Below are 8,916 nucleotides of genomic sequence, written 5' to 3'. Positions count from 1 at the left end.
GTTTGGAGGGAGAAGAATGATGAATGGCATCCCAAGAACACCATACCCACTGTGAAGCATGGGGGTGGAAACATCATGCTATGGGGCTGCTTTTCTGCAAAGGGGACAGGACTACTGATCCATACTAAGGAAAGGATGAATGGGGCCATGTATCGTGAAATTTTGGGCAATAACCTCCTTCCCTCAGTAAGAGCATTGAAGATGGAACATGGCTGGGTTTCCAGCATGACAATGACCCCAAACACACTGCCCGGGCAACTAAGTAGTGGCTCCGTAAGAAGCATTTCAAGGTCCTGGAGTGGCCTAGCCAGTCTCCAGACCTCAACCAATAAAAAATCTGTGGAGGGAGTTGAAAGTCCGTGTTGCCCGGCGACAGTCCCAAAACATGACAGATCTAGAGAAGATCTGCATGGAAGAGTGGGCCAAAATACCTGCTGCAGTGTGTGCAAACCTGGTCAAGAACTACAGGAAACGTTTGACCTCTGTAATTGCCAACCGAGGTTATATTACAAAGTATTGAGTTAAACTTTTTGATTGTCCAAATTTTTATTTTCCACAAGAATATACAAATACATTTTTAAAAATCATACAATGTGTATACACATACAGGGTGATCTATAAGTGTGTTATTTCCTTTTTGGAAGGGTGTTTCCACACTTATGAACCACCCTGTATATATATATTGTGGTGAGAGGGCTTGTGTCTCACCACAATTGCCCATGTGGGATCAGTTCCCTTCAAGATAAAGGACAACAAGACCTGCACATTATGCACCTGCAGTAGAAGTATGGAATTCCAGGGTTTATGGGCTGCACAGCTCAATGTGGAAAAATAGAATTCCGGGTCTTCCAGCTCGCCCAGAGCCAGCAGGAAGTCCGAAGCATGAGAGGGGTTTAAACCTCCTATACACCCACTGCACGTAGCACTGATGCCTGTTAGAAGCCAGCGAGTGGGATGCAGTTTTGTTGTGCCAGGAACTTTGGACGTTGGCTGTGCCAGCAGAGCATGGCAGATGGTGGCTGCAGGTCATTGCAACAGAATGACTGTTGAGCACAGGGAGTGCTAAGACATTTACTTTTATTTGTTTATTTTACGTTATGTACCAGTGTGACCAGGCCCAAGCCTGTGTATGCTATGTGCAGTGTCTGACGCTGCGTTTTACCAGAAAACCTGCCTACCGAGTCCTTATTTCAAGTACCTGTTTTAAAATATATACTATCTATTCATATATGTATAAATGTTTATGTGTGTGTGCTCATACAGGGGCAGACTAGATGGGCCAAGTGGTTCTTATCTTATCTTGTCAAATCCTATGTTTCTGTTTTTCTATATAATAGATGCAAAAGAAATTACCTGCACACAGGTGTAATTTTTACATTGCCTACATGACAACTCCCCATTACAACTCAGTAATGGTACAGTAGGTGCAAGTATACGCTGATGGCGACAATTAGTGCAAAGCAAGTGTACATATATGTGCAGCCGCACTGTGACATTCTACAGTCACATTATATTGCATGCACAAATCTTTTGCGCAACATTTGCCCAATATACATCCATCTCTATACTAGCACCATGGTGTTCAGAAATAAGGACATGTTTTGCAGGAAAGATATGAAAAGGCAGAGGTTGAGACTGTATATTTTAGGCTTTCCTGCAAGCAGTCAGGCAAATTATCCAGAAATTGACACCATCTTGAAGGTGATGGAAATGACTGCATTTCCAGTAATTTCAGCTAACTGTCCTGCTCTACATACTGTAGGTATACATATGCTGCGGAGATCCAACAGGAGCACATAAATCATTTATTCGAACATGGAAATGAAAATGTTGACTTGACAGAAACTCAGCCCTATGTCCCCTTGGGTAATATGAAATATAAATGAAGGTTAAATAAGCAGGACACAGGTAAAAATGAAAAAGTTTAAATTAATTAGTGGACAGCAACATATGATAATTGACCATGGTTATATCTCTTTTTTTTTTGTAAATTCTGTTTATTAGATTTTCAATAAAGAAAGGGTACATACAATCCAGTGAAAGATATCAATATCATAAATGACCAGAGGTGATACCTCAGAAGGTCCCACACAATGAGATAGATCAATCAAACTTTAAACTGTTACATACATTGTGCCATCAGTGTGGTCATTAGAAATGCATATCTTCACATAATTGATATCCAAAATATATCTTGAACCTAGAAACAGGGAGGTGGGGGGAAAACAAAACACAGACACAGGTAAGATAGGGAGGGAAGAATGAAATAGGAAGGTACGAGAGAGAGAGGGCAATCATCCTTAATTGTCAACAAACATAAGTGTTATAGCAATCGCTGGGGGGTGGTTTGCGTGGGGAGGAGGGAGATACTTTTATGGAGAGAGTATTCGGTACGGTCAAATAGTGTGAATATGGAGTTTTGGGTTTCTGGGTTAAGAGAGAGTATGAATAAGACCCATTTCTTGTGGAACGTGACCGCTCCAGTGATGACATTAGACAAAGCAGATCTTCTGTCAAAATAGATGAGTTGCAACATCTTTTGGTGCACTTCAGAGAGCGATGGGGAGGTGCGTTTTAACCAATGTGTCAGAACTATTTTCTTTGCAACAGTAACTATAATTGTCAATAACGGGGTGAAGGCATATCTATTCAGGCCAAGATTCCAGCTCGTAAAGTCCGCCAGTAAGCAGGCTAGGGGGTCAAGATTTGGAACAAATTTGAAAATGCGTTTAATATAGTTACGGAGTTTGTACCAAAAGCGGTGTATGCGCGGGCAATCCCACATACAGTGGAGAAAGGAGGCGGTAGCACAGTGGCATTTAATACATTCAGCAGAATTAGTCGGGTTAAAATGAGCGTATTGTGCTGGTGAGATGTAAGCCCTGTGGAGTGTTCTAATATGAACCTCCTGTAAATACGATGATTGGAGCGTCTTCAAGGCCTGAATAAAGTGATTGGTCATCTGATCTGGTTGCATGGGATAAATCAGATCTATATCCCAAGACTTTCTGACACCTTCCCATCGCTTCTCTGAGCCATTTGTAGTAAGGAGAGAGTACTATAAACTGATACGGTATCCTTTCCGTGCGCTATGCATCATCACCGGCCTCAATGTGTCAGTGAGCGGAGAGGAGGTTCGCGAGGAGGTAGACCAGCTAAGAGAAGAAAGGTAATGTCTCATTTGGAGGTACATATAAAAATGGGTGTGTGGAAGCTCATAGGAGACTACTAGATCAGCAAACTGAACAAAATTACCACCCGGGTCAAAGACTTTGGTAGAGTCGGACAGTCCCCTATCCCTCCAGAGTGGGAACAGGGCGTTGGAAATAGAAGGTGGGAAAGCTGGGTTACCCCATAATGGAATAGAAGCGGCATGCAACGGGTTCCTCTTCAACCGTTTGTTTACCCCTCGCCATGACAGAAATATGTCTTTAAATAAAATATGTGTCTTTACCTGAGGAGGAAGAAGAGCAGGTGGTGTTAGGAGTAAAGCGGCTGGTGAAAAGGGGTAGAAAAGGGCTTCATCGACACTGATATCAGTAAATGTAGATTTGTCTGTTAACCAGTCAGTAACATATCGAAACATGATTGAGTGAGAGTGAGAGGGGAGATCCGGCAACCCCACGCCCCCCGCTTTGCGAGGACCTATAAGTTTAGAAAGGGCAATTTTAGGTTTCTTCCCCGTCCACACAAAAGAACTCATCATCCTCCGCAGAGCCCCCAAGTCATATGCGTTCAATGATACTGGTAGTTTTTGCATCACATAAAAGATTTTAGGGAATATTATACTTTGTATAACAGCAATTCGGCCTAGAAGGGATATCGGGAGGAGTTTCCATCCTAGAAGTAGGGCTGAGATCCTAGCAATGACAGGTGAAAAGTTTAGGGAATAGAGTCGTGGAAGAGTAGATGGTATGTGAATCCCCAGATATTTAATGGAGGTGTTAGAGGAGCGAAATGGGAGGGAGGAGAGGAAAGGGGCCAAAGCAGTGTGCGTGGCGCCTAAACAAAGCAGCTCCGATTTAGAAATATTAATGCGGTAACCCGCGATATTGCCAAAAGAGTGAATCAATTCTAAAATAGCAGGGATAAAGCGTTTGGGGTCAGATATGAATAATAGCATGTCGTCAGCGAATAGTGATACCTTTAATTCTTTGATACCTATTTTTCCAGTGAAAGTGGGGGAGGCTCTGAGGGCAATGGCTAGGGGTTCTAGGGCTAGGGCAAATAAGAGAGGTGATAAGGGGCATCCCTGTCTGGTGCCTTTTTTAATTTCGAAAGGGGCTGATAAAAGGCCGTTGCAGGAAATTTGGGATTTAGCATTATAATAAAGGCATTTGATCATGGAAATGAAATGAGGGGGGAACCCAAATCTATCCAAGGTAAGGAATAGATGTTGCCAGTCTACATGATCAAATGCCTTCTCGGCATCTAGTGAAAGCAACAAGTTAGAAGTTAGGGGAGAAGCATCAGAAACAGAAACGGCTGAGAGGACCCGATGAATGTTGATTTCGGAGTGGCGCCCAGATATAAAACCCGATTGATCCGGGTGGACCAAAAGGGGCATAAGAGGTTTCAATCTATCTGCTAGTATTTTTGTGAGTAATTTGTAGTCTAAATTTAATAGAGATATAGGGCGGTAAGATTCTGGTAGTGAACGATCTCTGTCTGGCTTAGGCAATAATTTGAGAGTGGCAGAATTAAAATGGGGTGGGGTTCTGAGTGAGGACATCATAGAATTAAGGGCGGTGACGAGAACCGGACCTACATGGGGAAGTAGGACTTTATAAAAGTCCCCACTAAAGCCATCGGGGCCCGGGGCCTTGTCAGACATAGTATGGCGTATGGCCTTTTCCACTTCAGAGAGAGATATGGGTGCCATAAGCAATTCCGCATCACTAGGGAGGAGTCGGGGAGGGTGGATGGACTCCCAAAATGAAGCATCAGTGTGAGAGCCAGGTGTGGAAGGTGAGGGTGAAGGGAGAGGGTCAGAGTACAGCCGACTATAAAATGCACTAAGGACATCAGCGATCTCTAGATCGGAGGTAGTGAACACGTCAGGGTCTTGCGGAGAGGATTAATCACAGCGGGTGAACGGGTGCCCTTGAGGAGGTTGGTGAGTAATTTCCCGGTTTTGTTGCCGAACCAATGGAATCGGTAGTTTACCGAGAACATGTGACGGTCACCCATAGATCCCATATATTCTTCAAAGTGCGTTTTGGATTGTAGATAAGATTGTCTATTGTTAGGGGTTGGACAACTTTTATATTGTTGAAAATTAAGGGTAAGAGCTGACTGAAGTGATAAATATTTGGAGGTGTATTGCCGTTTGGAATGTGCCACGAAGGAGATGATGTCACCCCTAAGAACCGTCTTTGCGGTCATCCAAAATAATATCGGATCTGATTCCAAGTGAGATCCATTGAGTTGGACAAAGTCCTTCCAGGCCGACTCCAAACGTAAGCAGAAATCAGGAGATTTGGCTAAGTATGAGGGGAATTTCCATAATCTAGGTGTAGGGGTAGAGGAGTCCAGAGATAGGGTAGCTGACACAACAGCGTGATCCGAGATGACAATTGGTGCGATGGAGGAGTCCATTACAGAGGAGAATAGGGATCGGGAGATGAGGAGGTAATCTATACGTGAGAGGGTAGAGTGTGCGGCCGACATGCATGTATAGTCTCTGTCGGTAGGATGGTGAGCCCGCCAAATGTCAACTAATTTGAGATGATCTGAGAGTGAGGGAATTCCCAGTTTGGGTAAATGGTGGGTGGAAGTGGGGGTGTTCGATTTATCTAGGAGCAGAGATGATACCAGATTAAAATCCCCACCAATGACAATGGGTATATCTAAGTAAGGGGTAAACAAACCAACCAATTTTTGGAAGAAATATTTTGAGTATGATGTAGGGGCATATATGTTCCCAAGGATCAATGGTTTACCTTTCATAGTCAGGGATACGATAACATAATGGCCGTCCGGGTCTTGGACAGTGCAGGACACGGTATGGGGAATGTGCCACTTGATCAAAATCACTACCCCCCGGGCTCTGGAGGAATTCGGGCTGGAGGCCATCACTGACCAACCCAACATAGCTAGTTTGGTTACTTCCGCGGGAATCAGATGAGTTTCCTGTAAGAAAGCAATGTCTACATTCTGCTTATTAAGATAAAGAAGTACCTGTCTCCTCTTAGCCGGTGAATTGAATCCTCCCACGTTCCACGTCCCTATTTTTACGTCAGACATAGTGCAGTAAGTGGAACAAAAATGCCACTCATCTCTCTAGAAGTACTCGATGTGACGGAAACAAAAAGGGAGAGGAGGGAGAGGAGAGGAGACAAACGCACATAAAACATAAAAACAGTCATAAGACACCACAGATATGCAGGGGCTATTAGGAGTCGTTCTAAAAACGTATAACGTGTAAGCAGAATGCAGAAGACACAATAGACCCTGTGCTTCTGGGGTAAAAAGAACAATATCCTAAGGGAGAGATAAGTATTAACGATATTCTGCAGGCGCATGGGAGAGGGAGGAGCTTCTCCTACCCCGCGAACTAGAGAACAATTAACATAAAGTGAATACTACCACCAGCTCGATAATGCCGAGATATAGTGGGTGCAGCAGCAGCCGGAGCAATAATCATGGTGATAGAAAAACATAAATTGAGCAGTTCAGCAATGAGGTCCGTACGGACAATACAATACGGTAACATATAGTGAGAACCAACCAGGATAACATATATGTTAATATGGTAACGTAACATAGCCAGCAAAAACTAACATAGAATAACTGTATGCAACTAAGTGGAGCCATAAACTCTGCACGAGAGTGACTAGAGAACACTCATCTGTGTTAAGGGCAGTAGAGAGGTTTATGGGAAGTAATCAGGGTCACTGATGTCGGTTACATTGTCTCGAAGGAGTTCATGAAGATAGTCCTCAGCATCTCTAGGAGAGAGGAAATCTTTGTGGGTGGAGCCATCATAAATCCGTAAACGAGCTGGGTAAAGCAAGCTGAATTTGCGGCCCTCAGTGACTAGCTTCGAACATATCGGAGAGAAAGCCTTACGAGCCCTAGTCAGTTCCACGGAGTAGTCCTGGAAAATTAACAATTTATTTCCCTCCCACTGAAGATCTTTGACACGTCGGGATGCCGACCAAAACGCCATTTTGTGTAGGTAGTTTAGACATCTAAATAGCGTGACACGCGGCCTCGGTTTCGAAGGAGTCGGGGCAGGACCCACTCTGTGTGCCCGTTCAATCACTAAGTCACGGCATTCTTGAGTAATTCCCAACAAATCAGGTAGCGTGTTTCTGACAAAATGAGCAATCGCCGGCCCTTTAATGGATTCTGGTAAACCGACCAGACGGATATTATTACGTCTCGAACGATTTTCGATATCGTCTAACTTGTTCCATATCTGGTAGTTATCAGATGTTAATTCTTTAACACTGTGACGCATGTCAGCAACTTCATGCAAAGTAGCCCCCAGTTGATTCTTGGCCTGGGTCACCCTATGTGTAAGGGCTTTCAATTGGGAGGAGATATCTGTGACTGCCTGAGAAAGGAGCGGTGCCATGGTGGACCGTATTGCTTCCACCACATCCCCATAGGTAACGGGGGAGTCAGGAGAGCGGCATACCTTATGAGGTGAGTCTGACAGCTCAGGCTGTCTTTTTAGAAGCAGGGGCTGCAGCGTCCGTGCCTCGCTCCGGTGCCATATTCCCCTCAGAGCGGCGTTTCTCCTGACGCGGTGCGGGCTGTCCCGGCTGAGCTGCAGAGGTCACAAAGCGATCCATCAGGGAGCACCTGGATCGCAGTAGTATGCTGGCGGTGTTGGAGGCTGTGAACAGCCGTTAGAAGGTGTCGTTCGCGGGCGGGAAGCGGAGCTCCGGTGTTAGCCTGCTAGCCCATGCGAACCCGGAACCGGAAGTCCGGAAGTCCAGGTCTATAAACCACCACAAAGACCTGGGTTATTACTGTGTTAACCAGGGTCGCCGCCCAGTGTAAAAGGATTAACCCCCTCCAGTGACCTAGGAATCCAACCTAGCTAGCTACCAGTGACCTAGGAATCCAACCTAGCTAGCTACCTCAATTTGGACATAGTTCTGGCCTGATATCAATGCTGACACCTGTGACAGTCCCAATTCATTCCTTTTTCTTCTTTTCTACCTTCTCTTTTTCTCTATTTTTCCACTCCATTATATCGGCGGACTCTCATCTATGATCCACAGGGTCATCCTATGCCTAACATAGACAGCAGATACGCCACTTTTTCTGTTTTCTCTCCTAAATCTTCCTTAGGTGCACTCTCATTGGTAAGTCGGTCATAGTGGGCCCAAGAAATTACTACCATACCCCACCGACAGAGCCCGATCTCGTCCGATCTTGGAAGCTAAACGGTGGTGGGCTGGGCCAGTATCTGTGAGGGGGACCCCCAGAGAATACCCGGTGTTGTAATTCATGACCTATCTTGACTATACACCAACAGCAGGATCACCACATTTTTTCTCCAATCATCATAGAAACATAGAAACATAGAATTTGTCGGCAGATAAGAACCACTTGGCCCATCTAGTCTGCCCTGTCACGATCCGGGTATCTGGACGCCATTTCTTACCTATCAGATGCCTCCTAAGGCTGGCTCAGCGCTCCAGGACCGGATCCCATCTGTTATCCTGATGTGCACATTCCCGCATCCTCTCCTGTCTCTCTGGACGCAGTCACAGTAACGCCTTATACATCTGGCATGGCGTCTCCCGCGGCCTCCGCCGCCGTCCCTGAGCTTCTGCATTCAGAGTGGCGATTACGTCAGCCGCGGCCTCCGCTGTGTCCGCGTAGTCGGATGTGCATCTGTCAGCCTGGCGTCTCCTGTCTCCGGTGGCCGGCGCCGCCATTACTGTTTTCCAGACC

General features: G+C 45.4%; 1 pseudogene; it reads left to right on the top strand.

The window, feature by feature from the left end:
- The first annotated feature begins 8,347 nt into the window (after positions 1–8,347).
- LOC134946159 (5S ribosomal RNA) lies at positions 8,348–8,466 on the top strand (annotated as a pseudogene).
- Positions 8,467–8,916: the final 450 nt, after the last annotated feature.

This window comes from Pseudophryne corroboree, chromosome 7 (assembly GCF_028390025.1).
Source record: "Pseudophryne corroboree isolate aPseCor3 chromosome 7, aPseCor3.hap2, whole genome shotgun sequence".
Lineage (NCBI taxonomy): Eukaryota > Metazoa > Chordata > Amphibia > Anura > Myobatrachidae > Pseudophryne > Pseudophryne corroboree.
The sequence above is the reverse complement of the archived record's forward strand: the minus strand, read 5'-3'. Positions and strand labels throughout refer to the sequence as shown.